General features: G+C 45.8%; 1 protein-coding gene and 1 long non-coding RNA gene across 3 annotated transcripts in view; one reads left to right on the forward strand and one right to left on the reverse strand.

Moving 5' to 3' along the window:
• Positions 1–24509, reverse strand: part of PLXNA4 (plexin A4) — a 519820-nt gene that overhangs the window by 117693 nt on the left and 377618 nt on the right. The window lies entirely within an intron of this gene.
• Positions 18689–22118, forward strand: LOC112621468. Its single transcript, XR_003118731.1, has 3 exons — positions 18689–18730; positions 19189–19397; positions 21906–22118. It is a non-coding gene; the product is annotated as an uncharacterized LOC112621468 (long non-coding RNA).

The raw sequence follows: 24509 nt of genomic DNA on the forward strand, positions 1-24509 counted from the left end.
TCACCAGCCGCCTGCTAATGTAAAATGTTCCACATGACATTTTTGCTTAGCCCAAATGCTTCCATTTCCTGCATGCTCTTAAATATCTTTTGAATTTCTTTGTTCTCCAATGTAGCTTTGCCTTGATATCTCTTTACATGACTTGCCAGCACCTGCTACATAGTAGGTACTCAATAATGACACACTGGATCAAACAGAGTTTTTATTTTCTTTTTATAGCCTTGGTCTTTATTCTCTGTTTTGCCAGTTTCTTCTTTACAAAAAGTTTTTTTTTTTTTTTTTTTTAATTTTACATCATCCTTTTCCATTTGGGATACCTTTTCATCTCAGTGGAGAATCCTACCTGATGTTTCAGCTTGAGCTAAGATAATTTGATGTGGCCGTCCTTTTTAATTTCTCGCCACCAGACAACAGGCACAGAAAACTATAAACTGCGCTGACCTGGCTGAACCCTCTCTGTTACATGAGCAAATGCAGAGGCAGTGTTTCCCCTGCTGTTTTATGGGGCATGTGCCTCTGTAAAATGATGTCCGCTTGGCAGGGGCTACTTGTAACTCACGCACAGGCAAACTGGCACCAGAGCTGCTCAATTAGTCTCCAACTCTCTTTTGGAATTAATTAATAATTAATTCCCAATCCCACATGATCTCTTTTCCCTTAACTTTCTTATTCCCTTTATGCATCTTTTTGTTCTCCAAAGTACACACTGAGAGTTCTTAATGACCACACTGCATTTTCACTTCTTTCAAGCAACCTTTTAGCCTCCCTCTCCCATTCTGACGGCAGTGACCTTGACCTTGATGGCCCTTCCTCCACCTTCTCAGATGTCTTTTTTGCACATTTGGAATTTTATCTTTTCTTTTATTATTGCTCATGTAATCTGCATGGGCTGTGCCTGGAGTCTGCCTACATACGACCTTCCTATCCTACTAATTAACCTTAACAATTAGTTCCTTATGAATTACCCACACTGGCTCCACACCAGCCAAGAATTTGCCCTCTTTCTGTTGTGTCTTTAATTTCTCTTCTTACTCCTTAAGTGAGTATAGACATGCTAGTTATGTAAGCATATAAATAGTGACGCCTAACCCAAAGTACCTGGACTCCTAGGAATTCATGAGTGGTAATGAGGTCCACAAGCTATTTTCAATATTTCCCAAAGCCTAATGGAAATTGAATTGTTGCTGTTTTATGTTTTTTATTCATATTCAGTGATGTACGTCTCATATTAAAAATAGAAAATATGTTATTACTTAATAAATGCAGTTTGTTTAGTAGACAGAATCTTTCAAAACATAATGCACAGAGGGAAAAAATAATAAAAGGGGCCATAAATGGTGAAAGTTGGGAACCATAAGTACACAATAATGTTTTCATATGTTCCAGCTGCTTGTCTAGCACTCCATATTTTGCATGGGCTTAAACAGAAAATCATGCCTTGCTCAATCAAAAACATTTTCTTGCTTTAAACTTAATTACCATCCTCCCCAGTTTCTCCTATTGACAAGTTCTATAATCCACCTTGGATGGAATGTGGCTGCAGGTTCCAGAATGTTCCACATCAAGTCAAGAGCCAGCTCCTTGGTGAACGTGAAATTCTCAAAAACCTTTGCATTCAGATTCTTAAAATATTTTGAAACTGGTGTTTAATAATGTCCATACCCTGGAATTGTCAAGTCCCTCCTCTTGATTTTAAACATGAGTCATTTTTTGTTGGGTTTGAAAGAATGCAAGAGCCCTCAGAGCTAGGTTCAAATTCTGGCTTAACTGGAGATAAAAATCCCCCCTCCCCGACCCCCACCCCAATTCAGTTTCCCAAAGCACAGACAACGCAATGGTTTTGTAAATGGTCTGGCACTTTATAAGTGACGGCTATGATGGATCGCTGCTATCCTTTTTATTAATATCCCAATCCTCCTTGTACTGTCACTTACCTCTCCCCTACATCCCAGAAAACTCCTCTGACAGTCTTCTGAGGCCTCAGGAACTCTGTCAGAAGTTCAACAGACCTGGGAGAACTTTTCTTTTTTAATACCTTGATAGCGTCATTTCCTCCTTGAACTATGATATTTGCCCCTAAACCATTCATTGTTCCACGCTTCGGATGAAACCCGGAGTTACCTCATTTCCAGGACTTATTCACTATCTTTACTAGCTTCTGGAACAACTATCTGCTTTTCTTAGCTTTTCATGTAGGTGGGTCCATGTGAGACAGGGACACAAGTCCTGCACGGGTATCATGAGCCCTGACATAAGTCCTGCACGGGTATTATGAGCCTTGGGTTCCAGCCACAGTTCTGCCCCCCCAGTTTCTTGGGTAAACTTGGACAAATCTCTCTCTGGGCTTCTTTTTGATGATCTGAGAAATGAGGAACTGGGCAGGTTAGTTCTGAATTCCCTTTCAGTCCTAACATCCTAAGCTCCTTGTTAATGCTCCGACAAAGTCTCTCGGGTCAACCTCATCTCACTTGTGTGGTTTTCATGGACATGTATAACAATGGCACTGGGTCCACCTTCAAGAAAACATTCTCTTGGTGACAATCATCCAGGCATCCAGAGCTTTCTCATCTTGAAGGTAAACAACGCAACTGCCTTTAGTCTGTCCTTACAGAATAGTTATATTTATGATGTAATCATTTTTATGACTCTCTCCTGAACTTCATCTAGGTTTTCTCTACTCTTTTTAAAGTGTGGACATTCAAATTGGGGAGGCAACAGGATTCTGACAGTCCAGGTAGAAAGGTTACCATCATTTGAAAGCTAGGTGCCACCTCCTTCACCTTGCCAGCACCTTCCCAAGGAAGGACAGAACCAGGGAAATCTCCCAGGCTCCACCATCAGGCAATAGTCTCTAGCATGGCCAAGGCCTCCCAGGCTGGCTGCACACCTCTCCATCTCTATCACTGCTTTGCCTCACTCTCTACCCCATGGTTAATTCTGCAAAGCATCAGAAGTTTTTCTCATCCTTTCAATCACTTTTGAAAACTGGATTTAGTCCAACCATTTAGCTCAGTATAAATGTATTCCCTCATGTCCCCAGTTACCATCCACACCTTGCTAGTACGTTGCACAGGTGGCCAGATGACCTCTGAGCCACCTTGCCTCTATGATTCTTTCTCCCCAAATACCTAGACTTGCCACTCATAGCCTTACACCATACAAAGCTGCCTCTCCCAACCCCCATCTCCAACTCCTCTCCTGACCCTGGAACACAAACCACTCCAGATGCAGAGCCACACGATTAATTAAAACCACCCCACGCTGATTAAAGTCTTAAGCTGCAGTGCCAGGCATGCTAATTAACTGAGTGAGGGAATTCAGACCACAGGAAGAGGTGAAAAAAGAAAGTAATGGGGTGGGGGAGGGACTTCTGTTTGGAGAACAAATCAGATGGTGACATGAGCTAAGCTACCATAATGATAGATGGTATCAGAGACCACAGAATATTGAGGTCTGTCCCTTGGTCACAAGACTCTAGCAAACGTGTTGATGGATGTGGCTGCAGCTTCCTTTGCTGCTTCTAGAGATGGGAGCCCTATCACCTCCGGGGACCTCCACGTGTGCATAAGTTGTGCTTGGGGAGAAGGATTGGGCGCAGGGTTAGGGTAGGGTCTGCATAACATTGTCTTGGGACATTGTCTGGCTTTGTGCAAAAACCTATTAGGCAGTTTAGCAGTTCCTCAAAAGTTAAACAGAATTACTATATGATCCAGCAATTTTGCTTCTGGGTACACAAGCAAAACAAATGAAAGCAGGATCTCAAAGACACATTTGCACACTCAGGTTCATAGTGGAATTACTCACAACAGCCAAAAGATGGAAGCAACCCAAATGTCCATTAACAGATTAATGAAGCAACAATATGTGGTATATCCATACAATGGAATATTATTCAGGCTTAAAAAGGAAGGAAATTCTGACACATGCTACAACATGGATGAACCTCGAGGACATGATGCTAAGTGAAATAAGCCAGACATAAAAGGACAAATACTGCATGATTCTGCTTATGTGAGGTGCCTAGAGTAGTCAGATTCATAGTGACAGAAAGCAGGATGGTGGTTGCCAGAGACTGGGGAAGGGAGGAATAAGGAGTTACTCTTTAATGGGCAAAGACTTTCTGTTTGGGCAAATGCAAAAGTTCAGAAGATGGAGGGTGGTGACGCTTGCATCACAATGTGAGTGTACTTACAAATGCACACTTAGAAATAATTAACACTGTGAATTTTTGTTATATGTATTTTACCACAATAAAAATATTGAAATAATCCTTTTGAGTGGACTTCACAAATTACTTCATCTTCAGCATGGCAGCATGGATATGAAAACACCTGTTCTCTGCTTTGCTCCTTGGGTCAAAGGGGCACAGCTTTTGCTGGTAGACTAATACAATCATGTTTATGAAACATTCTGAGATCTTTCAGTCAAAAGATAGGCATTGCTACTCTTTTCAATGTAATCTCAAATAGACAAAGGGTTTTGGATAAATGTCACCTATCATGTATCATTACATAACTGGCTCTGTCATTCTCAAGGTCTGGATACCTGTTTCCTGATTTGGAAAAATGATGCCATAGCCTTGTTCTTCCTGGAAATGTTTGCCTCCCACCCATTCCAAAAGGCCTAAATGAGGAGCTCCCAATTCAAATAACTCACACGAGGTCAAATGGCCACTGATTTTAGAAAATTATCCTGCTGTTGCTCAACCTCTGCTTTGGTATTTTCATTCACAGTTATGGCCAGAAATCACCTGTGTGTCCTTCCCCATTTATACTTCCTTTCCCCCTAGATCACCTTTCTGGGAATCTGGGTGGTTTTATCCTTTTGCCACCAAGGTAAGCTTCCTTAAATAATATAATGTAGTTTGGTTTGGTTTTAAATAATTGTAAATAGAATGATCATTTGCTGTTGTACATGCAATAATAATAATAATAATCATCATCATCATCATCTTCCTAACCTGTTCAGTTCCAAAGGTCACAAATTTACAGAACAATGGCCTAGAATAGGAAGGCAATGAATGACTGAGAAGAGAGCAAAGGGTCCCACATCAGATTTTAAGTCATGGCCTTGGTCTTCATAAGTTTCTCCATCTGATGAGCTGAGACCATTGCTTGGGGACCTGGGATCCTGGGGGTCCTCCATGGCAGCTGGAGGAATTCTTACAGCTTCTGAGTCCTGGCCCCCACTGCCCAACTCCCGCCTGGTTTCCCTGATATTTCAAAAGATGCTTTCCTCTGGCAATAGGGTCCCACTCTGCCTGTTGCTCACATTCTGAAGGGTGCCTGCTGTTCTGCTGATTACATTCAGAAATGTTCCATAGATATAGCATGCAGTCTCTGTGTGTATCTCTAATTTGTTTAAGCATTTGACATTCTGGTCAAAATGTGAGTTATTACTCCATTTCTACTCTTATAATTGGATGCTAATGCAACGATGGCTACACTGAGCCTGATGGTTGGAGTTAATTTAAATGTCCAAAAGGTTTCTTAAGTACCCAATTTCCTTCAAAATTGTCAAAAAAGAAAGAAAAAAAGAGGCAAGATGACCCATTAAGAAACTCCAAGAGGCTGCTGGGGGAACTGTCAAGCCGTGCAGATGTCGCACTTGGTGCTGTACATCATGCTGTCCTTCCTTGCCACTGTCCCCGAGCAGAGGAAGTAGAGTTGAGAAAAGTTACTCCTTTTCTGGAAAATTCTTAGCTCAGTAATACACGTGGGTCTCGGTGGCTTGGTCTTGGGGAGCTCCTCAAAGCCTCTCCGCCGGCCTTTATTTCCTTTGGTCACCACTGGTTGCCTTTCCAAGCTTTATTTCTGCTGGCCAGGGACCACACAAAGGTTTTGTGGAGTCTCCCTGTGATGGCTCCAAGGCCCTCACTACCAGGGCTGCAATTTGTGGCTGAGCAGTGGCTCAAGAAGCTGTGCTTATTTCAAGTCACTCCACATGCCTGGAACCCTGTCACTCCTGTTCTCTTTGCTCAAAGGTGGCAGGTGTTTCTGAACCTAGCTAACTGGTATGAAAGGCAGATGTTAGGAGGCTGGTCCCAGGCTGTAGCAGATTGTATTATGAGTTCCAATTCTTCACTCCCTAAAAAGACTTTTATGTCTCCACCCCATGGCCTCATGGTGAATAGAGAAGTGGCATGCATTTCCCCACTTCTTGGCTTTTGGGCATGGCCTCAGGACTTGATTGGCCAATGGAATGGTAGGAAACTTGAGACGAATTAATGCTTCAGATGTGCTTGTGTGCTCCTCTTTGCCTTCTGTGCTTCTGTCATTGCCATAAGAAGAGCTTCCCGAAATAGCTGTTTCCTCTTCAGCCTGGGCCCCAAAGGAACCCACATGGAGAGAGAACTGAGCCCAACTTATAGCCAGGAGACAACCCTGGCTGATGCAGCAGCTTGAAGCAGAACTGCGCAGCTGAGTTGAGCTTAGGGAGCTGACATGCAATTGCTTTGTAGAGCCATGAGTGTGAGGATTCATGTCTATTGTATGCAACTGAGTTTTGGGTTGGTTTGTTACAAAGCTTTATTATAGCAATAGCTAGCTGATACACAGGTGTTGGGCAGAAAGTTACACCAGGATGTAAAAGTCCCATGAGAGGGAGAGAGAAGAGGTCAGTCAAATGGAGGAGGGGGAAGGCTGCAGTGTGGTCGCTTCTTACCACCCTGTGCTTCAAATAGGTTATGCAAACATTGAAGGCATATGTACCCAGTACGAGTTCAGAAATTATTGAAAGCTGGGTCTGATATGATAAATGGCCCTTCTCAGTACCTCCCATGCTGGCCATGCTCTGTTAATTCTATGGTCATAGATCTATTGATCTCAGGAAAGTCTAGGCCCTGAGCAAAGGACTGAAGAAGACTCTGGAAAGACAATGTAGCCCTCCAGCTGTGGTCAGCTGACCAGAAGCACAGATGTGCTTCAGACTCCCTGTACTGGCCATCTGGCTGCCCCAGTGTCAGAAAATGATTTTTTTTCTACTTAGCAGCAGTAAAAGCTCCTTGGGAATGGTTTGCCTTGAGCTTTGCAATTCCTCCTGCTGGTGCTTGGGCCATGGGGCTAATCCAACTGGGGCCTCACTTGAGGGCAGACAGAGGCACAGGGTCAAGGGCAGCAGCCTTGGCTACCACCACTATCCCTACCTGCCTCTAGGCAGGACCTCTGGGGTCAAGGCTGACGATATTTAGAATAGCAAAGGCAACCGCCATAGGGCATGAGGGTTGGGGAGCTGGGATTCCAAACTGTAATCTATTCTGTGTGTCTGGGTGACCTTGAACAAAAAGTTCCCATTTTTCATGCCGCACTTGATTCGTTTTCAGATTAGGGGGATCCAGTCCTGCTCTGCCTCAAAGAATTGGTCACAAAATGCTACCAATACAAATGATTTGGGAAGCTTCTTGTAAACGAAAAGTAGCAGATGTTGCGGAGGGCTGCAATTTGTTGCTATTAATAAGAATAAATGCCTAATAGGAAGCCAGTTTGCTCCGGGAACTCGGACAGCCAAGGAGCGAGTGCCGACGCCGGAATCATCAACATATGTTGGTCCTCATTAGCAAACGGCAGTAGCTGGGAAGCTGGGCAAGGAGCTCTCAGTGTGCTTTCTGCAGAGCCTCGAGAAATCACCCCATCCTCAGGCTTCCCAGTGTGGGCTGCGCTGCAATGGCACGTGATTGTTATTAGCCAGAGCCCTCGCCAAGTGGGAGAGCGATCTGCTTCCCTGCTGCATAGACAGAAAAGCCATAGCCCAGAGGAGCTGAGCAGCTTGCCCAAGGTCACGCAGCAGGGTAGTGGCAAAGGTGGAAATGGAAATGAAGCTGGGGGCTGGAGCCCACCCTCGGGCCTGCCAGACACCACTGGTTCCTGGAGCATAGTACAGGGGATTGAGAAACCTCTGGTCCGTCTGCTGAACACAGGTCCTGTGTTGAAAACTTCACAGCATTCAGGCTACTTACTATACTATCAGGAAGGTTTGGCTGAGTTCAAGGGCTGAGGAGCCCCCCCTATGGGCAGATCACCAAGTAGCAGCCCTACAGAGAGAATGACAATTGGTCTCAGCACAGCCTCCTCCTCCAGGAGGTTTTCTTACTCCTTCAAATGTGGTTAGGGAGAAAAATAGAGTTTGAAATAGTTTTATCTCAGGGACAAGTGAGAAGCAGAGATCTGGGGGAAAAACAGACCTGGGTTTGGATCCTGGATCTGCCATGACTGTGTGACTTGGACAACTTATTTAACTTCATCAAGCCTCTGTTTCCTCATCTAAGCACCCTGATGGGTTGTTTCGAAGACTAATTGGGATGACACATATGAATGTGTTAGTGTTATGCTAACGGCAACTCTGTTGTTCCAGCATCTTCCTCCGATAAAATGCCCCTGTGATAGGTGGTGCAAAGTCATCTCTCTTCACTCCACTACACCTAGTACTCAGCTTATGTGCAGTAAATGAGAAAAGTAAATGAATGTTTGCATGCACACATAAATAAATAAGTGAATGAATGAACGTGGTTCCTGTTACACTTGTGCATACTCCAAGAATCCCCTGGAGATCATTGATTTGACAATCTTGGCTCTACTCTAAAACCTATCATTTCTAGATTATTGCCACAGATTAATCTCTTAGTGTAAAGGTTAAATCCTCTCATTCTCTGAGCTCTTATGCTCACATTCACATACAGGCTCAGGAGGCCTGACTTCCTGACTTCCAGGGCTGTGGGGTTGCAATGTGTGAGATTCTCTAGCTAGGCAGATCCCATGCATTTCGCAGAGGAGACTGCAGTCCCAGAGCAGCCCTGCCAACATGGAGGTGCAAAGCAATGGAGGATGACAGGAGTGTTCTGGCATTCACACAGTTAACAAGCCAAGGGGGACTTTGGAAACATTCTAGCTGCCAATCGTCTCATTTTTCAGTTGAAGCTCAGTTGCTGCAGGGATTTGCCCAAGGCTACATGGCTACCAACACTCTTCATTTGATACCCAGTCCCTAGATACGGACTCCTGGCCAAGATGCTCATTCTTGACCCAGTCTTAAGGTCAGGGCTGAAGCAGGGGCAGAGCCTCAGGGCCCCACATCCTGGAGGAAAATACAAGCCTCCTCCCCATCCCCAAGCCCAGCAGCTGGGAAGGGGCTGTTGTCCTGGGGATCAAAGTGCTGCTCCTGTTCCAGCCTATCTTTTAGCGAATGACACAGACAAAGACTACGGCCCCTTCTGAACTGGGACCGGGAACCTGCTGTTGTGTGTTTCCCAAGCACAGTCTGCTCAATGGGAGCCTTTGTTCCTGCAGCCAAAAAGAAGGCGGGGAGGGGCTGGCACAGTGACACCTAACTCCCGGCCCAGGCAGTGGAGCCAGGCTAGTCCCCAGGCATATGCTGAGGCTCCCTAGCTGGCTGGCACTGGCTCCTTGTGGGAAGTGGCAGGGCAGGCTGGGCAGGTACTCCTTTCTCCAGCCAGCACCTGACCCTTCTCTCTGACTTCCTTCTAGTAAGGGCTCTGCTGACCAGCATCCCCAGCAATGCTCTAGCTATTCAAACCACAAAAAAACAGTGTGTGTAAATGATACATTTTGCGAATGAGTGCACAGCAGCCCAAGGGGGTGTGCCCAGATGTGCATGTCTCAGCACAGGAGTGGCATTTGTACACACCTATGGGCAGAAGTGTTCTGGACCACAGGAGCATGTTTGCAAATAAACACATCTTTCCCTGCAGGAAACCAAGGCTGGGTATGAGGCTTCTCTGGTTGGGAAACAAACATCTTTTTTCCAAAAGGGATTTGACTCTGGGAAAATCATGGTGCTCAAATGGTTGGAAACTGATATTCCTGAAGGAGAACCTTCTAGGTCCATCAACATGGGGCCCCACTCTCCGGAGACCAGGTGCTGCTGGATTAGAAAGGAGGCAGAGATGACAGATGACCCAAGGAATCCTAAATCGTCTTCCTTCCATCCTATCTCCTACCTCAAGGTACCCACCTACTCTCCTGAACTTACACGAGTTCCCATTTTGGGATCAGGGCCCAGCCTGCTGCTGGGGAAAAGGTGAAGAGGGCCCTCTTGTGTCTGGGCCACCCTGGACACAGGTCATCTTTGCCTACACAGGCAAAATGTAGCTTCTTCATTAGGAGATATGGCTTTGAGGGCATCTTCCAGTAATTCTTCAAATATGAAAAGACAATTGTTAAAGTGACAGCATTGTAAAAGGTGTTTTTTGTCTTAAGATGGAGTCTCACTCTGTCGCCCAGGCTGGAGTTCAGTGGCCTGATTGTGGCTCATTGCAACCTCCGCTTCCTGGGTTCAAGGGATTCTCCTGCCTCAGCCTCCTGAATAGCTGGGACTACAGGCACACGCCACCACGCCCTGCTAATTTTTGTATTTTTAGTAGTGACAGGGTTTCACCAGGATGGTCTCGATCTCCTGACCTCGTGATCTACCTGCCTTGGCCTCCCAAAGTGCTGGGATTACAGGCATGAGCCACCATGCCCAGCCTCTAAAAGGGTTTTATGCCTTAGAAACTGTCGGTGGGGGTTTAGATTAGTGCAACCATTTTGAGGAGTAATTTGGCAGTTATTACTAAAACCTAAAATGACCCAGCAAGTCTTCCTCTTGGAATCTTTCCTGCAGAAATACTAGCACCTAGACACCTGTGGTTGGCTGTGGATATTCACGTTGGCTTTGTATGCAGTAATGACTGTTTGGAAACAACATATCCATCCACAGGGGGCTGGCTAAAGAAATCATGGCACATCTACACTCTAAGATAATAGTCTGTATGTATCAGATGGATGAATGTCTATGATTCATCTTTGAGTTAAAAAAACAAATTTTAAAAACAGGGTATATTAAGACTCAATGTTTGTTTTCAAAAGATAACTGTGCAGCTGTGTACACATATATATGCAAACTTTGTGCAAAGAATAACTTCTAGAGAGATACGTAGCAGATATCTAGCGGATACCTACTATCTGCTAATAGTGGTTAACTTTGGGGAGTTTGAATTTTTCACAGACAGGGTATTATAGACCGGGAAATTAAAATAATATTTTAAAGATGCTTTAACCTTTAGTCTTTTAAACTAAATTAACTGTGCAGCTCAAAATTTATTTTAGGGTGACAGCTTGAATTTTTCTTTTTTCTTTTCTTTCTTTCTTTTTTTTTTTTTTTTTTTTTTTGAGACAGAGTCTCACTCTGTCACCCAGGCTGGAGTGCAGAGGCGCGATCTCGGCTCACTGCAACTTCTGCCTCCTAAGTTCAAGCAATTATCCCGCCTCAGCCTCCTGAGTAGTTGAGACTACAGACACATACCACCATGCCCAGCTGATTTCTTTTTTGTATTTCTTTTTTGTAGAGATAGGGGTTTGCCATATTGGCCAGGCTGGTCTTGAACTCCTGACCTCAAGGGATCTGACTGCCTTGGCCTCCCAAAGTGCTGGGATTACAGTCATGAACCACCACACCTGGCCCAACTTTTCTTTATACCCACAAGATTTCTAATATTCTGGAACTATGGAAAGGGCTCTTGGCTGCTTGGTCTCTCCTTCTTGGTTCACCTTCTGACCAGCAGCACCCTGGAAGTGAGCCCTGGGCCATGGGGGAGTTTTCTCCTTATAAAATTAACTATCCCATATCGGGTGGGAAAGTCATTGTTTGGCAATGCACTTATTCAGTGATGTCACCTGTCCACCCAGACACCAATTCCACCCAACATGCAGAAGACTCTATCTCTCTACAAAAGTTACTGGGCGAGGACCAGGGCACCTCTGCCTACAGCCCCAATATGTGCAGATGCTATCATGCACTATGTTTGCATCAGTTTAGTTTCCATGTGGAGGAGTCATGGTATGCTGGGACATCACTGGGCAGGGGGTCCTAGGACCTGGGCTGTAATCCTAGACCTGTTCCTCACTTGCTGCAAGCCCTTAGCAATTGTCTTCATCTGTTTAGCTTTCAGTGTTCAACATAAATTGATCTCTATTGTCCTTTCTACCCAGAAGATTCCATCATAACTAACTATCGTATGGCTAGAAAAATCTCCAGGAGTCTCACTCCAGGATCTCCCTCAATTTTATTCTCATCTGGGTTACTTCATCTATCTGTATGATAGGGACCCTCAGCTCTGCCCTTTCCCTAGCTCTTGTGATCTTGAAAAAGTACGATGATATCAATCTGAAATATACTTTGAATTCTAAGAAAGGAAATTGTCACAACTTCTAATGATGAATTATGAAACCACTAGAGTTTACTGCGACCATTTCTATTTATCATTAATATAAACAATTGTGAGGGTGAGTAAAGGGTTGTGTGCACATAGTCTCTGAGAGAATGGAGAGAGTACAGTCTTCTGAAGTCCTAGATTCAACTCCTGGTTTAGCCACTTGTCAAAAGTGTCTCTTTGAGCCTCGGTTTTCTCCTATGCATAAAGGGAGTAGTGAATATACCCCCTATTAGGTGACAATTAAATTCTGTTGTCAGTGCTCAGCAATGTCCCTCCTTGCATTTCTCTGGGTGGGACAGGAAGGACAGTCGGGAGACCCAGCTGCGCCGTGCCAGGCTTCATTCTTTCTAGGCTGCAGATGTAAGGCAGAGCTTCCCGCTTCCATCTGCCAGGAGCTGACCCCGCTGGACTGTAGTAGCGGGCCAGTTACTTCCCATTAGGAAGTTCGTTTTCAAGGGGTGAGTGGTGGTGGTGGCAGGGGTAATGAATCCATTTCACATTTTGTGCATCTGGGGAGTCTGATCTATATCCAACTAAAACTCAGAATAGATTCCCCATTCTGAAATGAGAAATGGCTATTAGACCTATATTTAGACTAGGGGTTCAGTGAGCTCAGAAATAATTGCTGGCCCTGGGGTGGAGATGGGGTGGGAGGAGGCTAATTTGGGCCCATTCTCAGGGTGGACAGCCTGGGGGAAGGCCAGGAGTCTCAGCCACTCTCTTTCTGTTCATTCAGGCCTCTGTTACAGCAACAGACAACCAATCCCCAATACCAAAATGCCATTGCCTATGACAGACAAGCTCAGTAGATGGAGAACCTGGGAGAAGGATCTAAAAGTGTAGCAGCCCACAGCAAGGGGCAGCAGATAGGTGGAGGATCTTAGTAACTGAGTGTTAGTCAGGAGTCTGTGGGTCACAGGGGACCTGGGACCTGGGCTGTGCAGTCCGAGAGCTGATGCTCAGATCTTAACTCGGTCACTTAAGAGTTTCGTCAAGTGTACTCAATATTCTCAAGCCTCCGAAAGCTATGCAGATTAAATGATATAATACATGTAAAACACTCAACACAGTCCTAGACCATCCACACCTAACACCCAGCATCTGTCCTTATAGGCATGACCACCAGGGCCAACTCATCTTTTGGGTTTGCTTTTCCTGAGTCAGACAACATTCTCCTTAACGCAAAGTTCAATTTTAAAATTCAACTTTAAAGGTTTCCAGATGTGTCCTTGTGATTGCTGAATACTTCAGCCCTCAGTTATCTTATAAGTAAGTGCTGGAAAAGGAGTCAGAACTGAAGAGAACCTGTGATGGGACCTCACGGTCTTATTCCTAACCTGACCATTGACTCCACTGGGTGATGCCCTGTGGTCCTCAGGCCTAAAAAACCCCTCCCTATCAATAGAGCTTTGGCCACACAGCCAGCCCCAGAACTTTCCAACCAGTCCCCTGTCTCTTTCTCTCCTCTCTTCAGCTATTCTGAGAGCTTTTGCTCTGCTCTTGAATTGTATAGGAAGGAAAAGAGGAAAACCCAGGCAAGTAAACTTTATTGCCCCAGCACCTGGAAAAGTTAAGAAAAGACAGGGAACACTTCCAACTATCTGATGAAATGAGGCCAGGGTTATCTGTGCTCTTTATTCAATCAGGGTCTCCCCTGACCTCTGTGAACAGGCATAACCACAAGTGCGCTGTGGGTCTGGGATAGGAGATCATGCTGGCTCCTCGCCAAGCACAAGAGGCCGTGCTGTGCGCTGGCATGTTGGGACATGAGTTGGCACGGCACGTCTGGAAGGCCAGGGTCAGGCAGTAAGGCCCAGCATGGTGGTATTTGGCACAGAATCCAGCAACCCCTGTTGTGGCAGGGACATGAGGATGCAGCCTCCAGACACAATTAAACATGGGGCATTTGCTGAGTTTGCAAACAAACCTGCAGGATACAGGGCTGAGGCAGTAGCAAGAAAATGGATGTGACAATTCAGGGTAGGTAGCATGCCATACATGCAATTCATTTTCTAATGCTTTTCTCCTCCATTAAGCCTACTTTGGATATTGCTGGGAATATAGCTTAACTTGGACCAGAGTCTGGGGCACAGTGGGGGCTGGTTTGGATTGTGTGCCTCCCCAGGCAAGCTCACTATGCCACTGCTTGCTGAGTTGTGGGACACCCCTCAGGGATGCTCACAGTTTAAGGGGAGAATCAAGGCACTTACAAGGTGCTAAGGAGGAGGGAAAGGCAGGAATTTGGAGTCTAGGTTAATTGACTCTGAACTTCACTGAGCATCAGAATCAACAGTAGAACCCTTAAAATGCTGATGCCTGGGCCAAGCTCTGAGCAGCAAAATCAAAATTCCCAGGAGCTGGGCATCTGTATTTTCTCAAAGCCCTGTACTGCTCTGCTCATTCCCCCACCCATGACCCTGTTAACGGGCTGGGTTTGGGACAACTGGCCTTGACCATAGGGAGCAGAGGAGTTAGTGATTTGAGGATTATGCATTTTGCCCTGGAATCTGAGCAATACGGCAGGTGGAAGGCTATGGGGCACAGGGACAGGGTGGGGCAAGCATAGCGATGACACTGGACAGCTGTACATGGCTTCCCCATTCATAAGCAATTTCACAGCCACGATTGCCTGTGACCACAATCTGGTGAGGTAGCCAGCTCAGAGATGACAGCCTCCAGTTTACAGATGAAGACACAGGTTGGGAGGGGTTAAGCGACTTGCTCAAGGTCACACAGCCAATAAGTAGCAGTGCCAGGTCCCTAACACAAGGTGTCTGTGACCAACGGCTGCTCTGAGGCATGGTGCAGCCTCCTTTCTTCACTCCAGTCCCCTTGCTTGCAGGGGCCAGGTGACTGTAGCTCCCCCATGATGAGCAGCAGCTGCCTAATTGATTGCAGAGGCAAGTTGCCCCAAACATCATGGACAATGACGAAGGCAGAGTTTGGCTTGGAGCATTTCCATTCAGATATATCTTATAATCACTCTTTGGCCAACATGTTTCCCTCACGAGGTCTGTCTCCTTCTACGTGACACACATCTCCAAATAAGGCTCTCCATCATCTGGGGCCTGGCAGGATTCTAGACAATCGCTCACTGTGTTGGTGCAATGTCACCCTGGCCCAACCCAGCAGGGGCTGGTATGTCTGACTTCATGAGACTTTACCAATTATGGAATTGTTTCACTGGCTCCAGGGGCTGCAGACTTCAGAGCTGGCCACATCCTGAGGCAACTGCTGCCTGTAGCTTGGTAGGGAATCCACATCCTGTCTTGGGACCAAGGGTATGGTCTGGGGACACAGAGCAGCAGGAGCCCACAGGTGGGCCAATTCTTCAGGACAACCTGAACCTCACAGGGCTCCCAGGCTGCTAGAACTGAGTAGGCCGTTAGTTCTGACACAGAGACCCTGTCAGATGCTCAGCTGTGGCCCTGTAGATTTGAAGGGAAGGCCATGGGCTTCCTAGGCCCATGTTTTCCGAGGAATATTTCCAGCTATGCTGAAGAATCAGTCTGACCTTGCAGACTGTCTGTAGATGGAGGAATTGGAAGGGTCATCTCAGCTTTCTGTGCCATTCACCCTGGTCCTGCCAAGGGAGAATCCAGCAAAACCACTGACATGCTAAGGCATCTTTGGCTAGCATGGGCCTTAATAAAGCCAGCTCTCTGAGGTGGAGGATGTAGCTGGAAAGGGGTCATTGAAGGCAGAAAAGTTGGAGAGAAAGCTCCACCCCATAGTGTCCATCTACTCTCTACAAGAGCCCTGGCCTGGAAGGCCACCCTGTCTGCCCTCATGTCCGGTCACTGAGACTCAGCAAAGCCTGGAAAGGGCCTCCCCACCCCTGGTGCTTCTCTGGCCAATGCTTCTTTAAGGAGTGAAGGGAATCTGAAAACAGTGCAGACCAAATAGCTGCTGCGTCAATGAAAGGCGGGCTGGGGTCTGAGCAAAGGGTGGCATTGGTGACACCACAGGGTATGAAAGGTTAACTTTGCATGCCTCAGCACTCCATTAGATTTTCCCTTCTTCTTCCTGCTTTTGTTCTTTATCAAAAATTGCCTAGTGGGCTCTCTCTCACTCATACTTCAGCATGAATGGGCTGGCGTCAGGCTGTTCCTGGCGGTGGCTGCTGTAGGTTTGCTTTTGGGAGCAGAGTCAAGGAGCAGATGTGAAAGTCCTGTGTTCCCAATGACTCCAGGAGCAGGGGACCCTGCCTGACCACAGCCCCTGCCTTTGGGGCTGGCCTTTTCTCCTTTCTCTCCACTGTCCTCCTTCCTGTCCCCTGTGATCAGCGTCCCTGTGACACTCATGTGCACGATTCTGTAGGAGCTATGCTTAGACCTTTTGTGATGCTTAGAGAAACCACCCACACCAATCCAGACCCCAGATCCAAGAAAACACCTGGGAAGCAGACAAAAATAACTATGAAAGCAAAGGTTGGCTGCACTAACCTAATTATATGACCAAAGAATCCCAGAGTTGGGTGAAAACTTAGTTGCCTAACCCAAACTTTTATTGGATATAACCACTCAATGCAGACATTTATGCTATGTGTTTGCCAGTTACACCCAATTTGAAGAAAAATAATAAGAATAACATCATTAAATATAATCAGACATGACTTATGAAAGGGTTTGATGCAACATTAAACTGTGTTTATTGGTACTGTTGTCCTAATTTATTGCTTGTGTGCCATGGTAATCTATTCATAATTACAAAAACAAAGAGCTGGGAGCATTCTTTACATCTCCTGGTGACTTTGCTTCTAAAGAGGTCCCTCCTCCACCCTGGCAGACAGTATTGAGCCACTTCAGGGTTTAGAGTTCTTAGGGAACCCTAAATGAATGGCACAGAAAGCTCTGATGGACCCTCCATCTACAGAGAGTCTGCAGGGTCAGACTTATTTCTCAGTACAGCTGGGAAGATCACTCAGAGATCACGGCTTAGAAAACCAGCCCATCTAGCTGGGTGTGGTGGCACGCACCTGTAATCCCAGCTACTTGGGAGGCTGAGGCAGGATAATCATTTGAACCCAGGAGACAGAGGTTGCAGTGAGCCAAGATCATGCCACTGCACTCCAGCCTGGGCAACAAGAGCAAAACTCCAAGTCAAACAAAAAGGAAAAAACAAAAGCAAAACAAAACCAGCCCATGGTATTCCCTTCAAACCTCCAGTGCTTGGCACCTGTGGGATAAGGTGTGCATTCCCAAGGCCCTCCAGCCAGACTAGACTCACTGAAGCCTTTGTGCATCTTGGTTCTTCTATAGTGAGGGGTGGTCCATCTACTACCCACCAAATGAGACCTGCGCAGAGATGTTTATAGCAATGTTATTCATAATTGAAAACACTTGGAAGCAAACAAGACACTCTTCAGTAGGTGAATGGATAAATAAATGGTGTGGTACATCCAGACAATGGAATATTATTCAGCTGTAAGAAGAAATGAGCTATCAAGCCATGAGGAGATATGGAGGAAACTAAAATGCATACTATTAAATGAAAGAAGCCAATCTGGAAAGCCTACATTATGTGATTCCAACTATATGACCTGGAAAAGGCAAAAACTATGGAGATAGTAGAAAGATCTGTGGTTCAATGAGATATAATCTCATACCTGTCAGAAAGGCTATTATTAAAAAGACAAAAGATAACAGATGGTGAGGTTGCGGAGAAAAATGGACACTGATGCACTATTGGTGGCAGTGTAAATTAGTTCAGCCCCTGTGGAAAACAGTTTGGAGATTTCTCAAAGAACTTAAAACAGAACTACCATTCAACCTAGCAATCCCATTACTAGGTATCAACCCAAAGTAAAATGAATTGTTCTACCAAAAGGACCTGCACTCGTATGTTTATTGAAATACTACTCACAATAGCAAAGACATGGAATCAACCTGGATGCCCATCAACAGAAGACTGGATAAAGAAAATGGGGTATGTAGATACCATGGAGTACTATGTATCCATAACAAAGAATGAGATCATGCTTTTTACAGCAACATGGATGCAACTGGAGGCCATTATCCTAAGCAAACTAATGCAGGAACAGAAAACCAAATACTGCATGCTCTCACTAATAGGTGAGAACAAAACAGTGAGTACACATGTGAGCATAAAGATAAAGATGGGAACAACAGACACTAGGGACTACTAGAGTGGGGAGGATGAAAAGGGGCTGAAGGTTGAAAAACTACCTATCTGGTACTATGCTCACTACCTGGGAGATGGGATCATTTGTACACCAAACTTCAGCCACATGCGATTTACCATGCAACAAACCTGCACATATAAGTGTTGAACCTAAAATAAAAGTTAAAAAAAAAAAAGATCAGTGGTTTTCAGGGGTTGGACAGGGTTGGGGGAGTGGAGAGGGATGAATGGGCAGAGCACAGAGGATTTTTAGGGCAGTGAAACTACTCCATATGATATCATAATGGTGGATAGCTTTATCTGTCCAAACCCATAGAATGTACAACCCCAGAGTAAGCCCTACCGAAAACTGTGGACTCTGGGTGATAATGATATGCCAATGTAGGTTCACTGATTGTAACAAAGGGATCACCCAGTTGGGGATGTTGATTGTGGGGGACAGTGGGAGGAGGCAGGGGGTTTATAGGACCTCTTTCTGCTCAAATTTGCTGTGAACCTAAAACTCCTCTAAAAAATAGTCTATTCAAAAATACTAAGTTAGAAAACAGGCAGTATACTACTCTTTTATCATTCCCTTAATGAATACACCTACATTCAAATGTCTTTCCTTGCTCTCATACAGCCAAATCTGACATGCCCAGGGGACGTGGAAGAAGGGGAAGGAGCAGAACTGCCACCAGTACTGGGGCCGCTGCAAAAGCTGAGGGACCCAATGTGGAGAGCCAGAGGTAGGGGAGGACGCAGAGCCCTGTGGCTGCGATGCCCGTGGTGGGCTGGAACAGAAAAAGGTTGCTCAGTGAAATTTGGCAATGGACACAAACTCACTTTCTCTCTCCTAGCTGTGCTTTTCCTGCAGGGACTGAGCAAGAGCAGTGTGTGCACATGTGGGAGTGCCAGCAGCACGAGTGCAATCCAGATGTGCCCAGGTCCATCTGTGTGTGAATATGCAGACACACCCGCACTATTTATCAATTAGTGTCTGCCACCGCCAGTGTCACCAGTTCTCTGCCTGATGAATGACACTGGGCTGGACACACCACACCCCAAGGTATTTACACTGTCCGCAGCAAAGCCCACCGGGGCTGTCAGTAAACATCCCCAGCATAGCCTCCAGGCACTGAATGAAGGGAGTGGGTCAGATGGGCACAGCCCTTGAGGACCCGGGCAGCTGCTGGCCAGTCTCTAGCAGTCCACCAAAAGAAACAGTTCCAAATGGTGCCTTTCAGCACATCCTCTGGGTAGCAGCCACTCCGCCCTAGCGCACAAGACATGGCTAGATTTCAGCCCCTACTCATCCCCTTAGCGAGGAGTCCTTGTGCAGTGAGCAACCTGTACAACAGTATACTGTGGCTCTGTGAGCACCTACACACACAGTCCCAGGGAAATGAGTGTATCTCAGAGATCCAGGAGACCCAAAACCAATCTCAGCTCTGCCTTACTTCACCAGCAGAGGTTGACCAAATAGATCAACCTCTCAGGGCTGCTGTTTTCTCATCTGTAAAATGAGAGGCTCCTTCCTGCTCTAACAATCCAAGATATATGGGAAATTGAGAGTACATTTCCCTTCCTTTCTCTGGGTTGCCCCCCTTTCCCTTCTTGAACTTGACCCAGCCCTTCCAGACCAGACTAAAACTGAAAATCAATTTTAATTATAAAAATCTGTTTACTGTATCAATAAATCATTCTGGCCCGGCTTGGTGGTTGGGAGAAGGTTACACCTGGAACCAAGCTCATAAGTCACTCTCTCCCTCCGCCTTGATGCTCAGGGGCTGCCACCCCTCTGCTCCCTGCTCCAATATTCATCTCTGTCATTAGGCTGTGGGTTATTAATGATGTCCTGGGCTGATGGATTGGAGCCCAGATGCTCTGAAACACATTTTGCTGGTTGTAACTTGATTTTCAGTGGACCCTTTGACAGCAAACCTTGATGGGCTTTTTCCCCTTTCCTTGGAGGGGGTAAAGAGGGGAGTGGGACTGTCCTTCAAGGTGGCCCCATGGCTGCAGGTAGGAAAGAGCTGGTGGCACAGACAAATGGGGTGAGCCTGCCTCTCCCAGCCCACTTACTAGGAGACAGCACAGTGTTATGTACATGTCGGGTTCCCATGGCAATAAGAATTTTAAATTAATTAACTGATCAATTAATATTGTTGTTAGGGTTATTCCTTATGTGCACTAAGGAGAGAGGCACCATCTGCTTCAGATGGCATTTTGGGGGAAGGGAGAGCTCCTCTGCTGGCTTGAGCTCAGTGGGGAGGCTGGGGAGGAAGGCGGAGATGCTGGGTCTAAGGGGTCAAAGCATCAGCAGACTGCCAGACCCTAGAGACCACTTGTCACTCACGACTCCCTAAGGTCAGTGGTTCAAGTTCACACAACTCTGCATAACACCACAACCCAAGGCTTGGATACAGCTGGGGGCGGGAAGCCACAAGTACTGGGTGGCTAAGTGGAACCAATTTCTTTTCCTAGTGCAGTTGAAGCCTCACTTCCTTATGTCATGTGACCCCTCGTAAGCTTCCAGTGCTTTATGTTAAGTCTGGACCCCTGAGCCTTACATCCAGGCAGCCTGCACAGGACCACTGAGGAAAACACAAGTCCAGATGAGAGTGGGAGGCTGAGCGTCTCCCCTGGGTAACCACAACTTTCCTGTTGTCCCTCATATCCATCTAGTTCGCAGAGATGCAAAACGGGAACACTTCTGTGGAAAGGAACCTGGCGTGGCTGGCCCACCACCAGTGGGGTGGGGACTGCAGGACTGGCCATGTCAAATGTGTTCTGGCCATCCCATCCACACACACCACCACCCTGCACAGGCTTACCAGGAGGCAAGTGTCTGCAGCACTTCTACCCTGCAAACCAGCAGCTCCATGGCACCCCATCAGAGCAGGCTGGGGCAGCAGCCTACCATTTACTAGAGACATGCCTGGGCTAAGTTACGAGTGTCTCCGAGTCTCAGCTTCTTCACTGTAAAGTAGGGGTAAGAAACTCTACCTGGGTTGTTCTAAGAACTTGTCACACACTAGTTCTGGTTTGGAAGCCTTTACCCATAGCTAGAAGATGGAGTGGAGCTGACACTTAAAACCTACCAAATTGTCCATTGTGTGCATTGATTTTGTGGAAGAGAAAATTAAAAGTAACACCCCAGACGAGATTTTAGGATTGTTTATAGGGCATTGGACTCACAATCAAAAGGCCTGGATTTGAGAGCTGACTGCCACATATCGGCTGGGTGATTTTTGAGAAGTAATTTAACCTTTCTCATCTGTCACATGAGATAATGGTGCCAACTTCAAGGAGTTGCTGGGTAGGTTCAATGAGAGATTGTGTGGAAAATCGCTTGGGAAATAGCAAGTACTAAACAGATCCATGGCATCATTTCATTTGCTACCACTGTACCATTAGCAAAGATAATTTAGAGTTCGCCTGTATCAAGCTTTCTAGGGTGCATAAATGATAGTAACTATTAACTTCTTGATTCCGTTCTTTCACTGCCTTCCATTAAGGCACCAGAAGAGAAATCATTTTTCCTTTTTTGTTCATCCGCTCGTCATTATTTCAGATATCCTGCTGCACTCAGATACAAGACTGAAGAAGCAAGAACATTATAAAAAAGAAAGAATGAAAAGAAAGAAGAAAAGCAACTGAGCCCAGAGATGGATCCCAAAGCTGAAGAATTGGTTTAATTAAATTGAAAGCTCTGGTGTTGTGGTAATTGTTATGAAGGAATCCATATCCCATCAGAACCCTCTCCCCTAGAGTTTGCTCCCTCTACGTTCTCTGCAGCAGGTACTAAAATTGCTTTTATCTTTAGGGAGATGCAGCCCGCAGGGCCCAGAAATTATTGTGGGGTCAACTGTCTGGTGTGGGGTTTGGGGAGTAGTACCTAATAATTCAGTCCAAACCTGGCTTTTACCTTGAATTTCCCCAACTTACACCTAACTCATTTTTTTCTGCAAATGAGGCCTCATATGCCCTGGTTTGCAGAGACACTTAAAAGTAGGCAGCGCTTGCTTTTGTGGCCACTCTGCTACTTCTGCTATACACAGGGGGAGCAGGGTTTATACCACCTAAACCACAGGCCATGCTGGGCTCCTAATGCCCTGAGCTACCCCACCTGCTCTTTAGGCATCATTTGGCTCTGGGAAATACTATCTGTCTCCCTGGTTTTTTTTTTTTTTTGGTGGTGGTGTTTTTTGTTGTTGTTTTTTGTTTACTTGTTTGTTTAGACAGAGTCTCACTGTGTCACTCAGCCTGGAGTGCAATGGTGCAATCTCGGCTCACTGCAATCTCCACCTACTGGGTTCAAGTGATCCTCCTGCGTTAGCCTCCCAAGAAGTTGGGATTACAGGCACCTGCCATCACACCCAGCTAATTTTTGTATTTTTGGTAGAGGTGGGGTTTCATCATGTTGGCCAGGCTGGTTTCAGATTCCTGACCTCAAGTGATCTGCCTCAGCCTCCCAAAGGGCTGGGACTATGGGTGTGAGCCACTGAGCCCAGCCCTGTCTGTCCCTTTTAATGCTAATAGAGAAACTTGATCCCAGAAGTAGATAAAATCAGCTTGTAAACAAGGACAAATGCAACAAGCAATGGCAGGCCACAGGAAGTGGTTAGGTACAGTGAGTGCGAAGAGTGCTGAAGAGACCTGGGTTTGAGTCCCAACCACAACGTATACCAGGTTCATAACTTTGAGAAACTCTGGGTGTTGAGTTTGAATTGTGCTTTGGGGTCAGCTGGGTCCTGCCTGATTGTCCAGGTTTCGAAAGCATTCTAAAGCATCTAGATTGAAACAGGTTGTTTCCACACTTTTAAAAACACTATTTTGCTTACCAATTATCAAGCATTTGCTAGGGTGTCTATCCCAGGCTAAGTACTGTGCTATATTGGTCAGGTCAGGCAATGCAGCACCTTAAAAGTTGAAGAGAAGCCTTTGGAACCATTATTCATTTATTCAATTGAATGGTCAATTGGCATCATGAATCGAACAATTAGGAATTGGGTAGCAATATGCAGGGTGTGTGTAGGAAGGATCAGGTGGCAGGAGAACAGCAAGAAGACAGGATTGGGGTCATTTTCAGTCCTGGGCAAAGAATTGAGCCAGGATTCAGGCAGACAAGATCAGCGGGGGCCTTCCTAAGTATTTATGAATCTCTGAATCTCAAACTGGATACTGTGTGTAGCAGAAGTGAGTGTATACAGACCCTAGCAGATATACATGTGAACCTGGGTAGTCCCTGAAGAATAGGACAGGGCTCAGCTGCAGGTACTGTGCACTATGACCCTACCAGCCATACACGTGGGTACTAACATTCTGGGCAGTTATCTAGAAGCCAGCAGCCAGTGCAGGATTGGGGTCCTAAAGGGCTTGGGGAATCCACAGACCACATGGTCACACCCTTAATGCTGAAGAGCAGGGGAAACGGAGGTGCACACAGGTCCTAACTACCATGAAAAGGGATGGGTGGGAATAAGAAAAAGTCATTAGAAAAGAGGAGTTCTAAAATGGCTCAGAATCAAGAAAAAGTTCACTCAATATCAGTGTGTGGCTCAGCAGACATCAAATCCCATGATAAAGCCTTGTTTCCCTATGTTCACTGGGCTGGAACCCAAACTAAATCCAGCTCTAGGGAAAAAGAGAAGGTTTGGGATAAGCGTGTGTGTGTGTGTATGTGTGGTGTATGTGTCTGTGTGTTTGGGTGTGTAGGGGGGAGGGTGAGGAGCTGAACTTTAAAAATCCATCACAATCAATTATCACAACTATGTCCATTTTTCCAGCCTGCCAGCCAGAGTCAAAGACTGTGTGCATTTGAAATCTCCAACCTTTTAAAACATTATTGTGAAGTTGAAAGTTCCTAGTGTCTTTTGATTAAACATTGTGCTAGGTAATGACTGTTTTACTTCTTCTTTTTCACCCCCTTCAAATTACTGATTGTTGTCTGACATTAGGGCCCCATTTGCTCTTATGAAATTAACAAGCCTACGAAACTCTTAATGAATTGAAGCTCATCAAATGTTTGGAAACTATAGCAGTCTTAAGATTCTTTTCCTTTTAATCTATCTCTCTGTGAAATGTCTCATTTTTTCCACATACTCACTTGGATTCAGATAGCTGCACTTCAGGAATTAGATTTTGAGTCTTAGCTTATCTGAAGTATCAGGGAGTC

Source organism: Theropithecus gelada, chromosome 3 (assembly GCF_003255815.1).
Source record: "Theropithecus gelada isolate Dixy chromosome 3, Tgel_1.0, whole genome shotgun sequence".
Lineage (NCBI taxonomy): Eukaryota > Metazoa > Chordata > Mammalia > Primates > Cercopithecidae > Theropithecus > Theropithecus gelada.